We start from the raw sequence: 20,584 nt of genomic DNA, 5'->3' as shown, positions 1-20,584 counted from the left end.
CCCCAGAAATGCATAAAATCCCCGGACAGACCATAGAAATCGGGACACAGGAAATGGTTTCCCAAGGTGATCCGTGCTCGGTTGTTTGCTTAATCGGACGCACGAGTGGACGACGGAATCAGCGAGGATCGGCTGGCTAATAAAGAGGTTAACCGTCGAGTTCGCGCGGATCTGTTTTCTCGATGAAGCTGTTACGTGCGCAGGCCGGTTCCCGTCTTCCTGGCAATGAATTAAGCGGAACCGTCCTTGCCGATGATCAAACGGCGAACTTGTTGGAAAATAAAGAGCCGCATTGCGTAATCGTTCTACTACGTGTTGGCATCTATCGCACGGTTTATTCTCCGTTAACTCACGGTTTCCAATAGTGGTAATCTCGCTTATCGAGTGGCAAGTTCTTCCGTTTCGAGTTCCGCGCTACGGCGGACACTGATCCAGGATTAAGACCATACGCGCGACATAATCGCGTCGAGATTTAGCACCGAAATACTGTCGGAACTGCCTGGTTTTTACGGAGAAAATATTCTATTATATTATACGATATATTTTACTATATTATATTATGTTTCATTATATTATATGATATTATGTTTTATTATATTATATCATGTTTCATTATATTATATGATATTATGTTTTATTATATTATATTATGTTTCATTATATTATATGATATTATGTTTTATTATATTATATTATATTGTAGTATAATATGCTCTATTCTCTTAGAGTCCTCTTATAATCTTCTTAGAGTATAATATAATCTAATATCATGTTATATATGCAATTATACTATTATACATATATATTATACTCTGCTATACAATTATATTATATTATACTATTATTACATCATTTACTATTCTAAATAATAGATTTTCTAGAATGTGAATAAAATAATATTTCAAATAGATCACGATGTTTCCGTAGCCAAAATATTATATTTCAATGATCCATTGTTAAATTATTTCATTTTGCCAAGCTAAAACATAAACTGACGTACCTTTTACTCTAATAACGTTCCATTAACGTTGACTATGCAAGAAATAACTATATTTTGTTCGTCTTAGATTAATAAACATAATAATAAAAAGTGATTAATATAATAATAGAATACAATTATTCTATCTACCGATAATAACTAAATAAAATATTGTAAATATTTTCAGCGTTGTTTTTTTTTAACAAATTACTATTTGAAATGTTACTATAATAATGAATAATAAACGTAGCAAAAGCCAGCATTTGGAATCATATCCAGCCAAGTTCCTCTTTTCAAAATGATTACGTAGGTTTATGTAAGTGACAGAATTGAAGCCGAACTCTCCATGACCGTTTACACGCGTCATTTTCCACGTAAGCAAAGTTTCCCTCAGGAGCATTTTTAGCGAGCGCACGGGCATGCATGAATTTTTCCACGAATCGCGCGACAAACGACTGGTTTTATTGGCTGGTCGCGCCAGCGAAGCCGCTGCCAGGTTTCTGCTTTGGCATCGGTTCTTTGAGAGTGTCGCCGGCGTATCGGAAAAGGGCATTCTTCTCACCCTAGCGGAGGAAAACCAGGATGTTTTGCGAACAGTTTCCCGCCTCGCATGACGCGGACCAGCTGGAGAACGGTGGACGAAAATCGAAACATTCTTATCGATATCCTAACGTGAACATATATAATATTTCAGAAATATTAGATTAGCCATGAATCCTACAATTTTTCTTTCTTTTTTACCGTTTTTAAATTTCAGTTTCTCTCGGTTTTATCTTAACTCCAGTTCCGTTTTTTTTTTCAATTTTTGCTTCCACCATTTCCTTTCTTTATTTTTCCTGCCTCCATTTTTATTTTCTCAATTTTTCCTCCCCTCATTCTTATTTTCTCAATTTTTGCTTCCCCCATTCTTATTTTCTCGTTTTGTTGTTCTCCCCATTTTCATTTTCTTCATTTTTGCTGCCCCCATTTTTGCTCCCCCAGCTTTTATTTCCTCAATTTCCGTTCCCCCCATTTTTGCTCCCTCAACTTTTGCTTCCCCAGTTTTTATTTTCTCAATTTTTTTTCGTCCCATTTTCGCTTCCTCCACTTTTATTTTCTCGATTTTTGCTCCCCCAATTTTGCTCCCCCCCCCCCCCCTTTCCGTATTCCGATTTCGCCCCAATTTCATTTTCCCAATTCATTAATACGAATTCCATTCGTTTGCGTCGCACCATAATAAAAATTGCGCGTAGCAAAGCACGCGGAAAAGAATTAAACGTTTCGCGGAATCGGGAAGCGGAAAATACGTGATTTTTCATGTCATAGAACGTGTAAAAAATGGGCGAAACTTTACCTGGAAAATAAACTTTCTCTCCGTTCCTCTTTAAAAGTTTCCTTTTAAAATCACGTTAAAAATCCTGTGACGTCGAAATGAAAGAAGGGAACAGTTTTGGCGTATTTTTGTCCTAGATTTTTAACCGAGACATCGTGATTTTTGACATCGTGATTAAACTAAAAACAGAACAGTACGGAGAAAAAAAAACTAAAATGTCTCTAAATAAGAGAATTTTCAGTTAAACAAATATAAATTGAAATATGTTACAGAACAGATCAATTTAATAGCGCCGTATAAAAATTGAGATTAATATGGGCACTTATTTTTTCTATCGGTCAACGTCCATATTGAAAGGACAAATACCTCCCTCGACGTTGGGGTTGATAAATATGTTTTATCGAATGTCTCGGGAACCATTTGCGTTGGACAGAAACTTTGACATGTATTTTGTGTATTTTTCAATGATAAGTCAGAATAGCCAGTTCAAACAATGTGCCACGAGTTATTTAATATATATAATATAACCATATTATGTAATATATATTATATATTGCAATATTTACATTGTATGTTATATAATTGTAATATAGATGTATATATATATATTATAAGATATAATACCTATAACATAACTATAACATAGCCTATTCCAGCAGAGACTTTTTTCATATTCTACTAATAAACAGCAACAATATAAATTACACATTGCAACAATAATATTTCTAAATCATCATTCAACACGAACAAATAAAATTTCAATAATTGAAATAATTATTAATAATCACAAATGTTTCTTCCTCTGCAGATGTATAAATTCGAGTATCAATGGAAGAGCATTTTACACCTTGATATAGACAGTAAATCAAGGTACTCCAACACATTGCTATACCTTCCAATCTGCTCGCTATAGCGTAAAGAATAATTGTAAATCAGTAATTGCAGCGGGGTCCGGCTAATAGCTGCTTTTATGTCGATTAAGCTAATAACGTGTCCACGAGCAGAAATCTCTGGAGACGATAATAAGTAAGATCGAGGCGAGTCCTCCGTATCACTTTTCGTTAATAACATGGCCGCGTGAATTGATTATGCCGAAGCTGTAATTTATTCGGCTCGTCCACACCTGGCAGTGATTTGATCCCTTCTTATGTCATAATTGCGCCTCGACAGCGTCTCAGACATTGCTGCACTACAGAAGAATGTTGTTCTTGTCATGAGCTCGAATAATTTATTAAACAATGAGACCATTACAAGAATAATGTCTCCCGATTATAAATTAAGTGTCCGATTTAATTTTACCCGCACACATAATCGATTTATTATGGAAATTATTTGGGAAATAATATCCGGATTGGTTGTTCATTAATTCTTGTCGCACATTTATGAACAAGCAGCAATTTGGTTTAATAATTAACGTCGAGGATCTCATAATAAATCATCGTCCGTTTAATAGATTTAATTTTATTTAATTTATTTAAATGGATTTAATTCGATTAAAATTGCATTTATTTGATTTAATTTCATTTACTTGATTTAATTTTATCCAATCGATTTAATTTTATTCATTTGATTTAATGTTACTTATTCGATTTAATTTTATTCAATCGTTTTCATTTTATTCAATTGTTCTAATTGATCAACAAAGCGTTTAAAATATCATACGATTAACCCTTTGCACTCTGTGGTTCCGGAGCAGAGCCATTTAAAATTGGTCCGGAGGACAATGAAGATAAATTCGAAATGGCTCCGTTCCAGAACCCTAGAGTGTAAAGGGTTAAAGACGAGTTTGTAATCGTATTCGACTAATTCCGATGCACAATGACTTTGAACAACCGGTCTACGCTGAATGTAAAAAAAAGAACCGTGTCCGCTGGGTTTATGACCCGCACGTGGTCGCAAAACATGTTCGAATGAATAAAACGAGTCGGGAAAAAAATGTATCACTGGATTGAAGATCCCGTGCACTTGTAGCGCAAACCGGTATGCAGATCAGGCTAAAATTATAAATCCGATCGAAGCCCGGAACAGTTTTTCTATCGGCATCGTCGTACGAAATTCCACGTGACACGCGCGAATTTCCATCGAGTTTCGATTTTTGCAAAACAGCACATAAAACTGCGAATTAGTGTCCGGTATTTCCACTGGGAAATGTGAACTTTTCCAAGGCGATTTTCCATTTGGGAAACACCAACATTTTGAGTACTAATATTGTCTAATATAATTTAATAATTACTGATATGGTCTGATATGGTATAGTATGGTCCAATATTTTCTAATATAGTATAATATAGTATAATATAGTCTAATATAGTCTAATATTTCTTAATATAGTATAATATAGTCTAATATAGTCTAATATTTCTTAATATAGTCTAATGTGGTCTAATATAGCCTAACTTTTGCTAATATGATTTAATATTTCCTACCATAATTTCATATAATATTCATAAAATATTCTCTCAGCTTTGTCACTCTACAGGATAACTCTTTTTTATTACACACCATATTCGTGTTTCGAATAAACCAAGATGTTCTGTCAACAAACAAGCAGACAGTGGACTCATTTACTAATTATTCAAACTGATCGTACCCTAAACAGAGCGAGAAATATTGACAAGCTACCTTCGACGCATGAAAGAACGGTGCTCAATATTGAACAGGAAATTCAGACAACTATGTTATAGTTGATAGAAAGTTGGCAAAGTAAGCTTCGAGCTTCGCGTCTCCGCAAGACCGTCAACCGGGTGCTCTCACGATTGTATCGTCTTCTCGAAACGTGATTTACAGGGAAATAACTTGCCCTTCCGTAGGGGTTCCTTCCCCATGTATCCGGAATACTTCCAACAGCTGCGACGATTGCACAGACATCGTCCAATCGCGCACCCGTTCCTCACGGTCGCCTCTTCGTCAGCCCTAAACGCGAATTACCGGAAACCAGCATTGAAATCACCGGCAGGTGACGCGCGAACACCATTAACAGCGCGCGACGCCGCGAATTCCACACGGTACGACCACGGTCGTACTAGAAATCGTTCAAAAAAAAGAAAAAAGAACAAACAAACTCAACACAACAATCTTCAATGCTCGACATCGTTTAAATCCAAACTCTGTTCAACACTTCTCCAGCAGACAGAAATTAGGACCATGTTGCGAGGCCAATCTCCAACAATTCTCGAAACACCACGCGACTCAAACCGTACACTTCTCGACACTTTTCGCTGAACCGAAGCGCTCTGAACCGTTCGCTAAAACTCTCTCTCTCTCTCTCGCACGCAATTTACTTCAACGAAGCTCAATGCCGAGGCACACTCGTTTAAGAATCGCTTAAGGATCGTAGAAGTCGGACGAGCCTTCCTGAAATCTGCTCGTTATCCAACGATCGCAGTGGGCACAGCTCGTTCGAATACAGACACGAAAAGACACACACGTTCCAATTGTCTTGAACACAATAGCGCAGCTAGCATACCCGAACCTGTTCGAACGACTTCGGAACACAATTCCTCGCGGCGAAACTTAATTACGAATTAGATTCACATGTTGAGTCTCCTCCGGAGACGCAAACCGGGATTGCTCGCAGACATTTCTGCGATTAAAATTAAAAATCACGAGCACAAGTTCGTAGAACGGAGCCTGATTCCGCGAGGTTCGCGTGAACACTGCGAGCAGAAAATTCGTTTTCGTTTAGAACTCGAGGCTGGGAGGGTATAGATGCTGTGTTTTAAGTGTCGGACACTGGCGATGGGTTTTAGACGATGGATTTTAGACGATGGACTTTAGACGATGGGGAACTTGTTGTTGCAAGGGACGGCGCGGAACCATGTGCAATCATGCGGGGTTAGATGCCACGCGCGATTCCCATCGACAATCCGCGTTCGACGCGTTTGCACGGACGACGCCGGTAGACTGAGCGTCGCGACGAACGTGGCGCCGCGACTCTCCCCCTCATGCTCGCGACATGTCGGTCCTCCTCTGTCCACGAGCGTAGTTAGTCACTCTCGCCTTTGCTGCCTCTCTCTTTCACTCTTAATCTGTATCTCATTCTACCTCTATTTCCGAGTCTCTCTTTCTCTCTTAATCTCTATCTCATTCTACCTCTATTTCCGAGTCTCTCTTTCTCGCTCAGTCTCTCCATTTCTCTTTCTCTCTTAGTCTCTCTATTTCTCTTTCTCTCAGACTTTCTTAGTTCCCCTATTTCTCTTTCTCTTTTAATCTTTCGCTCTTTCTGTCAGAATTTCTATTTCTCTTTTAATCTCCCCTACTCTCCCTATTTCTTTGTCTCTCTTAGTCTCGCTCTATCAATCTGTTTTTCTTAGTCTCTCGCTCCTTCAATCTGCTTTCCTTTCCAATCTCTCTGACTCAATCTGTACTTTTACTCAGTCTTACTCCTCTTTCTCTCTCTGGATCTATTTATCTTTCCCAGACTCTCTCTTTCTCTTTTAGCTTCTCTATTTCTCTTTTTCTTAGCCTCTCCTAATCTACTTTTCTTCCTTAGTCTCTCATTCTTTCATCTGCTTTTCTTTCTCAGTCTCTCTCTCTCTCTCTCTCTCTCTCTCTCTCTCTCTCTCTCTCAATCTATATATTTTTCTCAATCCCTCTCCTCTCTCTCAATATATTTTACTTTCTCAGTCTCTCAGATTTTCTCTCTCTCTTTCTTAGTCTCTATCTTTCTCTCTTAGCCTCTCTCTCTCTTAGCCTCTCTCTCTCTCTCTCTTATTCTCTGTCTCAAACTCGATAGAGGGGGCCGCTCCTCTGTTCCAACTCTTTTCCGAGCCCTCTGGCTCCTCGAGCGCTTCTTCATGCGAGTCCTAAGCTTTCTTTTACGGGGCATTGCACAACACGCCAGACCCACTTCACCCGTCTCCCGAGACACGCAAAAATAATGAAGAGAGAAATGACCGAGGCGAGCGGAAATAAACCGAGTGACTTATTCCGATGGTTGCTGAGCAATTTATTTCCCATGTAATATTTGATATGTTGCTGTTGCTACTCAATATTGTAATTTAATATTCGATTCGTAATAGTCAATAATCGATATTACCATTTACTGTTCGCTATCTGTTATTCAACGTTCGATATTGCAATTTAATATTTGATTTATCTTCAGCGATACTGAATATTGCTGCTTAATATTTGATTTGTCTTTAGCAATACTGAATACTGTAATTTAATATTTGACACGTAATCAGCAATATCGGATATTACTATTTAATATTTCATCGGTCTTTAACAGTATCGAATATTACAATTTAACATTTGATTTGTCTTCAGCAATATTGAATATTACAATATAATATTTTATATGTTTATAGCAATATTAGATATTACAATTTAATATTTATTATGTCTTCAGCAATACCAGATATTGCAATTTAATATTTGATTTGTCTTTAGCAACACTGAATATTCCAATTTAATATTTATTACGTTTTCAGCAATACCAAATAATACAACTTAATATTTAACATACAATAGTCAATTAATACTATCATTCGATATCCGTTACCTAACACCAACATTACAATTTAACATTTAATATACCACTATCGATGACGCTAAACCTTACAAATTGAAATAATTGAATACTCGGTATCGCCATTCAACATTGAACACTTGATAACCAAGAACACGGCTCGACGGTTCGGTATTTCCGTAAAAAGAAGTCGAACAGAAACCGCATGCGTCGCATGATGTTTTTCGTCGCGTCCGATGGCGCAATGCGCTTGGAAATTTTCTTTTTCAATGTGAATATCATTAGCGAGCGCGTGGTCGGCGCGGTTCTCTTCGACGCGTACCGTCGTCAACGATTACAATTAGCGTGATAAATCGCTGCCAATTTCGCAATCGCGTTCTGAACAAATTGCATCGGGGCGACGTCACAAAAATTCACTTGGCCAAGAGAGACGAGCCGTCATCGATTTCGCGGAAACTGTTCAGCGAAATCGATTAGGCTAGCCTAGTTTGATACACAAAAACAGAACGGTAACTCGAGAGAGAACAAGGGCAAGCAAACGCCGCGTTTATGTTACCTTTTTCCATTGTTTTCCTGTCTTTTTTCAGCATTCTATGGAGCCAGCCGTGTATTATGGATACACGATATAGGCACGTTGTTTATCCCATTGTGCTCGTCCCCGAGCATTGTTGTCGATGCTGTTAAGGAAATCAGGCGGATTCGTGAAAGGAACGTTACACGTTTACCTAATCATTTTTATTGTTAACGCGATCACTTTTCTCTCGCGCTGGATTAAACGACTTGAATTTTCTTTTAACGATAGAGGAATAATACTAGACAATGACAGAAATGCTTGTTATTAATTTTATTATTGTTTGGAGTGATAACAAAATGAAAACTCTTATTTTTTAACTTTTTTGATCAAATTTGAAGAAGTGCCTTTAATTATCAAATTGGAAATATTTCTTCTTCTGTGAAATACTGCAAATTTTATTTCGTACTATAAATACCTTTCTCATATTGTTTTTTGAATATTTGTTTGTTAGCTATTGGACGTAATATTATGTAAGGATAAAAAATATGGTTTACATATAACACTAATAACACAGTTCCAGTTTTTATTTACACATTGATTATTAAATTATACATTGCTACGGAAAAGATTGTTGTAAATTTATATTCTCTATGTATTATATATTTATATATTATTGCGTTTCGCAGAAATAATTTCGTTATTTTACTCTGCGACGCTTCTTTGCAATATGTTCGCTATTCTAGTCAGCTTTTTTATCGTCACAGTATTAAACGTCGAGGGATGAAAGTATTAAAAAATTTCGACGTCTCGCAGAACAATTCAATTTTGTTATTACAGCGACAAAAACTTCTTCGTCCTTCATTTGCTACTCCATCGGCTTTCTATTGGCTTAAAGCTATTTCATTTAATCTTAAATCGTCATATTTATTTTCTTTTACGCATCCATGAGCAAGATCGCATAATTTTTCCACGCTACATAAAGATTAATAAACTGATAATGAAGAGACTAATGCAAAGATCAATAATAGGAAATAAGAAATTTAATAAAGAAAAGAATAAATGGAATAAAAACATGGAGAAAGAATTTCGCAAAATATTCCACGTTGTTCCAAAATAATTTCTAAATAATTCCTAAATAATTCCAAAAGAATTCCTAAATAATTCAAAAATAATTCCAAGACATTTTCAAAATAATTCGAAAACGTTTCCAATATGTTTCCAAAATAATTGCACGGTAAACAAAATATTCCAAGATATTTCCAAAAAAAAACCACCGCGGTCGCAGCTGGACAGGACAACGGGCAGCGAACAAAAGGATTACACGCCGCTGGGAAAATGAGAAGCGAGATTGAAACGCTTTCGAAAACCGTCTTAAACAATGTTACGATTACTTCCATCCCTATTTCGCGCCGCTTCCTATCGCCGACGGCGATTCCTACAATTCTTCATCCCCGGCTCTCAATCTACCCTGGCATCGAGCTGGAAAATTACAGGGCACGGGTCGGACACGGCCCGAGGAAGCTGCGGCACGATTTCAGAAACAAATGACAGCCCGTGGAAATCGAAGACGTTCCCACCGGGAACCGGTGTCGGCAACTTTAATGCAGAAAGAAGCAACGCTGAATTATAGAGCACCCCGACACCTCTCTCTCTCTCGGAAACTATCCGAGACCTCTGCGCCGAGTCGCGACTGCTCAGCTTCCTGGAAGTGGTACCATTCGTCTGTCATTACTTGGTAAAACGTTCCCAGGCAACACTTTGTCCTTTACGTCAACGATGTGAAAAATTTCTTTGAAAAGTTAATTTATTTTTCTAGTAGTATCTTGGGGGGTGTTGCAGAGATATACAATGATGCTTGGTTTTGGGGGTTGTTTGTGGTTATGGTTGTTTGATATAATTAATGTGAAGCTTGTTGACGTATAAATATTAATATATAATGTATTGTATAATATTTTATTATAGTAGACATTTTAAATAGAATGATACCTGGTTTTGGGGGTAGTTTGGTCTGACAGAGATAATTAATGCGAGAGTTGTTAAAATATAAAAATTAATATATAACATTTATTATCTGACAAAAATTTTCATCATTGTTTGACATATTTCTAAATCACGTATCTACGAGATTTTTACAATCACAAGTCGAACGAGACACTCTGTATGCAGCGAAGATGGAGCTACAGAAAATAGGAAACCGTTGCTCAAATATTAAATAATAAAATATAAAAGAAAAGATTAAAGATCTCCTAATCGGTACAAAATATAATCTTGACTGTATAAAAATTACTATACTATAGTAAAAGCGTACAAAGTAAAGGGAGACCTAAGAAGGATGGTACAGAAAAGACAAGGAACGAAAGCTGAGATATTAAATAATGAAATATATATAAACTTGAGATGCAAAGAATTCCTTTTCTCTGCTCTCGGAGGGAGATCGGAAAATTTTGTATAGCACGGCGATCAAGTTAGTGTATGTTTGCATGATTCTAGTCATACCAAAGATGCACAGAATGAGAGGAAAGGAGTTAGGCGAGTGGTATGGAAGCGGTACGACATACTCGGCATCGTCGGGGCGCATCGGTCCCTTGGGTTGGCACGATTGTGTCCTGCATTTTCCGGGTCCCATCGGTCGTTAGGAAAACCCACCGGTTCGACCGTGGTGGCCGCAAAAACAGGTGGAATCCCACGCGAGTCCGCGAGAACAGGACCGTCGAGAGGACAAATATGGTAGCCGATTCAAAGTAAACGCGTCGATGCTTCGAACCGTAATTAATATTATTTCCGCGTTTCCGATCTGTTCCGAGATGAAAGATATACTTGTTCTCCGGAAATTCGAGTCAATATTGCTTCCTTTTATAGAAACCCTATTTCTCCTCTCATAAATAGGTTAGGATTCCCGGGAAAGCGAATGAAGCGGCAAAGAAAATACAGAAACATTTTCTACCCTTACCTGAAACGAGCAGGATACCGTGTCGATGTTTACAAATATTTGATGTAATATTAATGTAATATTAATATAATAGATTCGTATGATAGTGGTAATATATTGATGTAATATTAATATAGTATACTGATATGATATTGATGCTATATTGTTGTAGTATTAATATAAGATATTCATATGATATTGATGCTTTATTGATATAATATTAATATATGATACTGATATGATATTGTCGCTGCATTGATGTGATATTGATACTATATTGGTAGAGTATTAATATCTCATATTGATACTATATTGTTAGAATATTAATATAAGATATTGATACTATATTCACAGAATATTAATGCAATATATTAATATGATATTGACACAATATTAATACAGTATTGTGATGTAATATCGACAGAATATTAAGATAATATATTGATATGATATTGATAGGATATTAATCTAGAATATTGATATGACATTGATACAATATTAATATAATAATTTGAGATGATATTGCTATATTATTAACATAATATATTGACACTTATATTACTACAACACATTATATTATATTTTTATATTATATTAATACAACACATTAATTTCATAATAATCATTACAATCATTACTAAACTTTATCAATGTCCATCTATCCTTTCGAAATATTCGCGCCTTCGAAGGAATTACGTTTACGGTATTGTACACCATACTATAGCAAAGCAATGTATCAATTAGACGGACAGCAGGTCCGGCAACAATGGCGGTCGCCCTATCCGCGGCAGTTCGTCCCTTGTCCGAAAAATCGAGGAAAGCTTTCGCTCATTAAAAATCCAGCTGCAGCGCGCACGTCCTCGTGCCTCGCTTCTCCCCTAAATGATCGCGAAACTCTCTTCTCGCCGTCTTCGTTCCCGGAGGTGGCGAGGGGTGGTGGTTCTTTCCTGTCACGTCGAGATTACAGGGTGGTTCTAGCCGCGCGCGAAAGGCAGCAGCTTGCCTTTCTTTTTCGAGTCTACTTGACAGTCTTCCGGCACCGGCGACGGACTCGCTTTGAGAACGCGTCGTCGCGATCTGCTTCCAGCCAACCATGAGGCCACCCTCGAGGATATTGGACGGCGCGGTGCGCCCTGCCGGGGCTAACGTGATTTTCAAACAGAAAGTCGGAAGTGCCGCGGAAATAACGAGGATTGGTCGGCCCCTTTGGCGGAGACCACAGGAGAAATTATTTATCTTTCGCGCCCCTGGTTTAGCGATTCCGTTCAACTCGAGAGACCGAAGCCGTCGGGGATGACCGGTGTCCATGGGAGAGTGTTTGCCGGCGATCGATTACGCGCCCTGTGTACCGCGTACACTTCCTTTTTAATGGAACCTCGGCGACGTTAATTGATGGTAACCGGAATATGGCGCTCGGTTTGTTATGTGCATCAATCTTCGCCACGCTCTCTTCTCCCGTACGCTTACTCTTATTTATGGTGTTTATACAGTGGCTCCCAAAAGTATTCTACTTACGTTGAAGTTTTCGATTTGGTATAATATGGAATCTGTGTGATATCACAGAATAAAATATTTGAAAAAATATCGAAAAGCATCGAATTTTCATATCACACGTGTGGACGATTTATAAAGTTCAGTTTACAAGATATGCATTTATTCTTTGACAATATATTTTAAGAAGTCTGAAATTTTTTTAGTTATGGTTTATTTATAGTGTGTATGTTTTTCTGTTGTAATCTGCATGGGTTCACTTTATGGCGATGGACGGTATCGATGTAATATGGGAAATATCAACCGAAAGTGATTTAGATACATTATCAGATTAACGTAACTAATTATATTTACAAGCGTCTTATGTATGACTATTGATCCCCTATGAAAATGATACAAAATGCAACAAAACAAATATGTACTATAAACAAATAAAATCGTGTACAATAGAGGTAGAAAATTATATTGATCGTAAATGAATAATAATCTTAAAGCTAGTAATACAAATTTAAAAAGAAATGTGCGGTTATAACTTTTAAACTCGACTTTATAAAATATAGAATATAGAATATATAGAATATATAGAATATATAGAATATAGAATATATAGAATATATAGAATATAGAATATATAGAATATAGAATATATAGAATATAGAATATATAGAATATAGAATATATAGAATATAGAATATATAGAATATAGAATATATAGAATATAGAATATATAGAATATATAGAATATAGAATATATAGAATATAGAATATGTAGAATATAGAATATATAGAATATAGAATATATAGAATATATAGAATATAGAATATATAGAATATAGAATATGTAGAATATAGAATATGTAGAATGTATAGAATATAGAATATATAGAATATAGAATATGTAGAATATAGAATATATATTAATACACGGTAAACGATATTGCCCTTTCGATATATATATCAAGTCATAGTCACACCACCGTTCGAATACTCTTGGCAGTGACTGTACTCCTCTGGCAATAAGTAATGCGAATTTTATAGTTCTGGACGATGACATATGAAAATGCAATCACGGTCATTAGTGGGCCGCGCACTTCCCTTGGTTTTCTAGAACGTGCACGACGACGTACGAAAGACAAACGACTAGGAGAATTGTATTTTCGTATAAAAACATCTCGTACGAGTTTCGCACGAAAAAAGCAATAATTTTTGTATTACGAAGACGCGTTTCGCTCACCGCAGGAGAACCTAATTGATACGCAAATAATTTGCTCGCCGCGCACGGTCGGAGTGTATCGAATTTCGATTGCAACAATTAATATGCTATTGATCGGAGAGAGCGTAAAATTATCGTTTGCGCTAAGCTATTTCGATTAAGCGAAAGGTCCACATATCAAATTGTCGTTTAGCATGGTACAAAGGGTTAATTTGAACAGGGCGCACCGTCGAATAAGTTGGAACAATATCCGGTAAGGTCGTCGCGCGCTGTTCAATTATATTAATAATGCTTGACGAATGCACAACGCGGTGTATCACTAAATTAGATTCGTGTAACTATTTGCCGGACAAAGTAATAATTTGTGTAATATCGGAATTATGATAATTAGACATGCATATAAATTGTATAGTTGCAAATTCTCTGCGCTTGCTGCGTGTAATATCGTTTTGCGTAACATAGAGGACACTTGAATTTTATTTCATAAAACTCGTCCGATTCACTGTGTCATCGCATTATTATTAAAAGAAAATTTATATGTCATTTATTAATTATGCTTGTAAGATTAGTAATTATATTAATATTATATTATAATGGTATATCAATTATTAGTCGTTATATTAAATAAATTATGCTAGTGATATTAATAATATATATGTATAGTATCAGCGATATTAATAATCACATTAATGAATTATTACTGTATGTTGCGTTGATCTTCTTGTATAATATACACAAAAATTTTGTCCACAAGTTACAGAACATTTCTTAACCTCGAGCTGAAAAAGTTTCTGCCGCGAAAATATTCGACAATTTATAAATACAATTTGTCCACGATTCTCTGCGAAGCGTGCTGCTTGCATATTTCGGGACGCCGTTGCATTTTCCACGGGATATGCATATGCATTGGTATTCCAGCTCGTTTGACACATTCGAGTATCATTCGGCGACAAACATCGGTAAAACCAGATCGAGATAAACGTAGTAGCTTCGGAAGAGTAGTAAACAGCTTCCGTTTCTCACGTGCGAACATTTTTCTTCGGATGAAAGCTACGACGTACAAAGAGCACTCTCGCGAACAACAAGAAAATGAAGATTCTCTTGCGATATTTCACAGAACTCACTGACGGTATTAAAATCGAAATAAAATTGAGAAGTATACTTGAATATTCTGCGACGAAGAAACGGGAGTATTTGTAAAGAACGACTGAATTGCAGATTTTATGCATCTTTATGACACATTTTATGATTCTAATAATCATAAAATAATGTTCCGTAATAAATGTTAATTACTGTAATAAATGTTATATTAATATTATACTAATCATAACAATTAATATTATATTAACAATAATATTATGTTATATTATATATTATGTTAATTACAATAATAAATATCATACCAATATCACACTAATTATAATAATTAAGATTATATTAATGCCAATATTACGATACATTAAATATCGCAATATTAAATAATTATAGAATTACACGGCGTCCACTTACATAGTACAGAATTCCGCCATCTTCCCTCGAAACCATTTAATTCCCATACTAATCGCTTTCTACTAATCGTATAAAATAACAATAATTTTCATTCATAAACTAAGATCAAACGTCCTGCACAATTATAGAAATATCACTGTCCCCGTGAAACGTGGCGGGGCGAATGCCAATAATCGAAGTCGACCTTCGCCGGTATAGTCGGAGATCTACTCGGCACCGTAGGAGAACAAGTCAATAGAGCTCGCGACGTCTGTGTAACCTCGAGTTCTCTCGTGAATGGGACCGAGGAAAGAAGCGGACCAAGGAACAAGGCACTTAATGGGATGCGAGACACACGAGATGAATGTTGAAATTTCGGAGACGTTGACAAACGATGGCGGACGGCGTCGTCGCTGCTATGCCGGAGAGATTACGGATGGCCTTGAGCGGTTTCCAGAATCCCCTTGATCTTAGCTCGGAGACAGGATGGCGGCGTCCGCATTGGCGTGGCTGATTATCCGGTGGTATTCCGTGAAATCCAGTTTTTACGCGACACCGACGCTCGGTCGAGCGTTGAGTGGCCGTGTCAGTGCCGCTTACGAGCGTCGACAATTTTCTTTATGTAATATTATTTTTAACGCGGAATTTACCTTCTCGTGTATACCGATGTCGTCATCTTATTTATTTTGTTCATTATTTTATTTTGCTTAGGTTTATTTTATTCTGTTTTGCTTTGTTTCATTTTATTCGTTATTCTATTTTGCTTTGTTTTATTTTATGTATTATTTTATTTCACTTTGCTTTGTTTTATTTCAATTTTAACATGCGTTGTAACATGTGTTTATGATTCAGTAGCATTTGTTGATGCGAGATACCTATTTCTGTAAATGGTTAATATGCACAAGTTAAAGTAATAATGTATATATAATGTATATAATAAAGAAATAATGATAATAGTACTTAACAATATAAATAAGCTTAATGACTAAATAAAATTAAAAACGATTTTATATAGTTCAAGTATTATTAGCATTATTCTTGTTATTGTCAGTACCATTATTATCAATATTGTTATTATTATCACTACTATCATTATTAAATACATTATTTTCAGAGACATTTTTCGTTTCCCAACTGTAGAAAATCCTTAGAAAACTGAAAATGTCTCTAAAAACAATATATTAAATTCGTGATCAAAGCGTCACCAGAATATGGTAAAATAATTTATCAACTACTATAGCCAAGTACATCACGTGGTGCCTCAACGAACGTCGTTGTACGCGCATAAATTTAACGCGAATATGCATGAGAAACGCAATAACGGCATAGAGCTTTCTTGTCCGAGAGCATTACAATAAAAAGTTTTGTTTAAGTAGTATAGCGCTGTCGAGGGGCGGACAGTGCGTTTAAGTAGTTTAATGGCCGCCGGAAGTTGTTCGAGTGGATTACCGGCGAAAAGAACTTCGTTCCGACGATAGACTGTGGCGCGAGCATTAAATCACAGTCGAACCGATTCAGGAGGACTCTTCTAAATGCATTGCTGATAAAGGGGGAACTTCGTTAAAGAAGCATAACTCGATATCTGGGCCGGACCGCAAGTTCAAACTACGGCATTACCGCGGCGGATCGATCGCGGAAGTTTTTATTTTAGTTAAATTACGATGTAAATGGATTTTCCTTTGCGGCTCGCGGCCGTCCGTCTTGCGGGGACAATCGTTAATGCAATTAGCAATCGATGCAATTATTCGACCAAAAGACTTTGAATTGTTCTGGTTAATATTGGTCCCCGTGTATTAAAAAATATGTCACGAGATACAATGACGCATTGTTCATTGCATCGACGGGTTTAATTAGTTATTTAAATCTATGTAACGTAACTAAATACGTAAAATTAATTAATATATAATAATGGCTCCTTTAAATTTACGAAATTAATATTTATGGCACGTGTTCGTATTTAAAATGTTCTGGGAAATTTGGAACTTTAAAATTAATTATAGTAAATAATATTGTTAGTATAGTATTGTTACATATAATATTGTTTATTAAATATACGAAATTAATATTTGTTGTACGTGATTGTATCCAAAATGTTCCGGAAAATTTCGAATATTGAAATTAAATCATATATATAATATTGTTTATTAAATTTATGAAGTTAATGTTGATAGCACGTATTTACATTTACAAGGTTCTGGAAGGTTTGGAATTTTATGAAATTTTTAATTGATCGATGTAAAATCGATCTCAATATGAGATTTATATAATAATGTTATTACGTTGAATTTACAAATATACCTGCAACAATTAATTTTTCATAAATTGTGAAAATAGAAATCGTTTACTTGTCACATTTCCGTCGTCTTTTTCAAACAATTACTTTAGTCGATGTACCATAATAATATTGCAAATAAAATCGAAAATGTTCTCTCATTTTCGCATAATTTTAACTATTGGCACAGCGTCCCCGCTGCCATAATTTTCTCGGCGAGTTTTCGAAACACGTTCTCGGGGCGACGGAACTTTTCTTAAGTAGCGTAACTCGATTCCGTGGCGGCCGGGGTATTTAGTTAAAAAAGAAACTTGTTCGGGACGCGAAGTTTTTAATTGCAAACACTCATGTTGCTCCCTTTCGTTTTTTTCCCCCCCGATAACGAGGAAGTTGCAGAAGGGTAATTTTCTAGTGACTTTTCCATTTTTGTCACCTGTGGGGGTATGCGTCGAAAATCATGATAGCTCACGCATTATTCCATAATTTTCACTATTATTCATTAAAGGCTTACAGAACACAATATGTTGAGATTCGAATCAGAGGTGTAGACATGATCGATCGCTCGATCATGTTTGAAGCCGCGTATAGTAATGTCATGGGGCCTCATATTTAGGACCCAATTTCCAACACAATATTTATAAAAAAATTCACAAAAAAAAATAATTAAGAAGTCCTACAGTATTGTACATTACATCTAAACAGTCAGATAACATTTTATTTACATATATGTTAAAAGAAGTTTCAATAATTTTATTAAAATATGTAAAGATACTTAAATAATTTTGTGTACTATGTAAAAAATATTTTAAAGTAAAAACGTTCTATAACAATAAATTTAAAAAAATTGAACATAACAATACATAATTCTTTTTAATGTTTTGGGATCCATTGCGTTTATTAACTAGATACATTATTTATTACTTAATGTGTGTATATATTAAATGCAGCACGCACATAAATTCTGCACAGTTTAGGCTAGATTACAGCCGAAGATAATTCCGTAAGTTGTGGTAGGTGTTCTGATTAAGTTCGCGAATGAAAGCACTTCTCAATGCCTGAATAATTAGGACTTAAGTAGTTCAGCACGGTGATGGAACAGACAAAATAGATGAATAGTAATTACTGGCGCGCGGAGACTCCCGTAATTAATCTTCGTACCACGTACGTCATCCTTGAATCAATTCGCCGAGATTCCCAATCCGTGGATCGCTTCTTCCATGGCGTAGACATTACTAAATAATAATTATTAAACATATTACAAAGTCAACTTTGCATCACGATACACGCTTTGTGTATTGCGTATCGTGACGATTGTTCGGGGAAGACCTAGTGGCTCCCAAAAGGCTCCACCCTCTGGTGGTATGACCCGCTCCCGGCCTATAGAATCTATTCGTGGCCTATAGGACCCGCTTCCTGGCGTGCAAGACCTGCCTCTTGACCAATAGGCGCTGTATAAGTATCGCATATGAGTATCGGACACAGATATCTCGTTTTATGATACAAGTGGACCTAGTAGCTCCCAATAGGCCCCACCTCGTTGTCAATAGACCGCCCCAGGGAAAAGGGGAGGGTGTATGCCCCGCCCCTGACCCATGGGTCCTGCCCCCTTGGCCGGAAACAAGTATCGAATGCAAGTACATCATACAAGTATCGCGTATCGCAATGCAAGTAGACTTATTCGCCTCCAATAGACCCCGCCTCCTGGCCAATAGGCCCCGCTTCATATCAAGAGACTCCACCCCCTGGAGCGAATACAAATGTCGAATTCAAGTATAGCAAACAAGTATCACGTATCACAATGAAAGTAGATATAGTGGCCTCCAATAGGTCCCGCCTCCTAGTCAATAGGCCCCGCCCCCCTGGGTGTTGTCTTATTCTTCACGTTCCTTTCAGCTAACATTTTCCATGGTCTGTTAGAGACGTAAGAAACCATTCGTCCGCGAAGGAGGGACATAATAATCGGCATTCGGGGGCGTCGGTCCGAAACGAGATTAATGTCCATCGTCGGTCCGACCCGCGTTAATTATTTCGTCGACAAAAGCAGAAAAATGGAGCATCGGCCGCGACCACCTCGAGATAACGATGCCACTTTCGCCGGAACAATGAACGTAACAAGATTCACGGTGGCATCCTTGATTAATGGCCACGATAACGTTGACAATAAGGACAATCGATTTGAATCGTCTGCGTCGGGACCGAGGCGGTCGAGGTTTGCTCCTCGGAACGATCAAAGGGTTGCCTAGAGATTACTTTCCTTCGGAATTGAACGGAGAAAAGAGAACTTGCGAAATTCTCGCTCGAGTCAATTCGCCGTTCTCCCGGACGGCCGCAGTTCGCTATTGAACGAGCGACGCGTTCTTCTGAGCGACCTGCATCTCTTGATTGTCGTAAACAAGCAAACAAAACGTTCACCGCGTTTCACGAGATATTCCGGCGCGTTCCGGAGATGTCGGAGGAGAAAATTCTAGCTCATTGTTGCAGCAAATTGAAAGTCTGCGAGACTCGAGACTATTCCCAAAGGCGACACTGTCCGTCAGAACTAAACAAATTCTTCGCAGAAGGTGTGCTACTCGGAAAAACATTCGAATGGGCCGCGGGATTTGTGAATACGTGTCGTAATAAGATTTATTTTATTAATTCTATTGTTGTTATTTAGGTTTTTTTTTAATAGCAACGAAGAATTTTATAGGATGTATAAAAGTATGTGTAAAATATAAAATATATAGAAATATATATAAAATATAGAGGATAGAATATATAGAATATAGAGAATGTAGAATATAGAGAATATTGAATATACAGAGTGTCTCAAAAATGTCCCGCACCCCGGAAATGGGGGGTACCTGTGATCATTTCAAGTAACTTTTTCCTTAGCGGAAATCAAATCTGCGGCTTTGTTCACGAGTTATCAATGAA

At 36.8% G+C, this 20,584-nt stretch overlaps 1 protein-coding gene across 2 annotated transcripts in view; it reads right to left on the bottom strand.

Moving 5' to 3' along the window:
• LOC144470525 (octopamine receptor beta-1R) overlaps positions 1–20,584 on the bottom strand; it is a 156,243-nt gene that overhangs the window by 51,804 nt on the left and 83,855 nt on the right. The window contains exon 1 of one of the 2 annotated variants that reach the window (XM_078181792.1): positions 5,092–6,176. The exons of the other annotated variant lie outside the window; for it this stretch is intronic. The gene's annotated coding sequence lies outside the window, so the exon portion shown is untranslated. Of the gene's footprint in view, positions 1–5,091; positions 6,177–20,584 lie in introns of those variants that run through there. 2 annotated transcript variants of the gene reach the window in all.

The sequence above is a fragment of the Augochlora pura genome, chromosome 5, assembly GCF_028453695.1.
Source record: "Augochlora pura isolate Apur16 chromosome 5, APUR_v2.2.1, whole genome shotgun sequence".
NCBI lineage: Eukaryota > Metazoa > Arthropoda > Insecta > Hymenoptera > Halictidae > Augochlora > Augochlora pura.
This window is presented reverse-complemented; position numbering and strand designations above follow the sequence as displayed.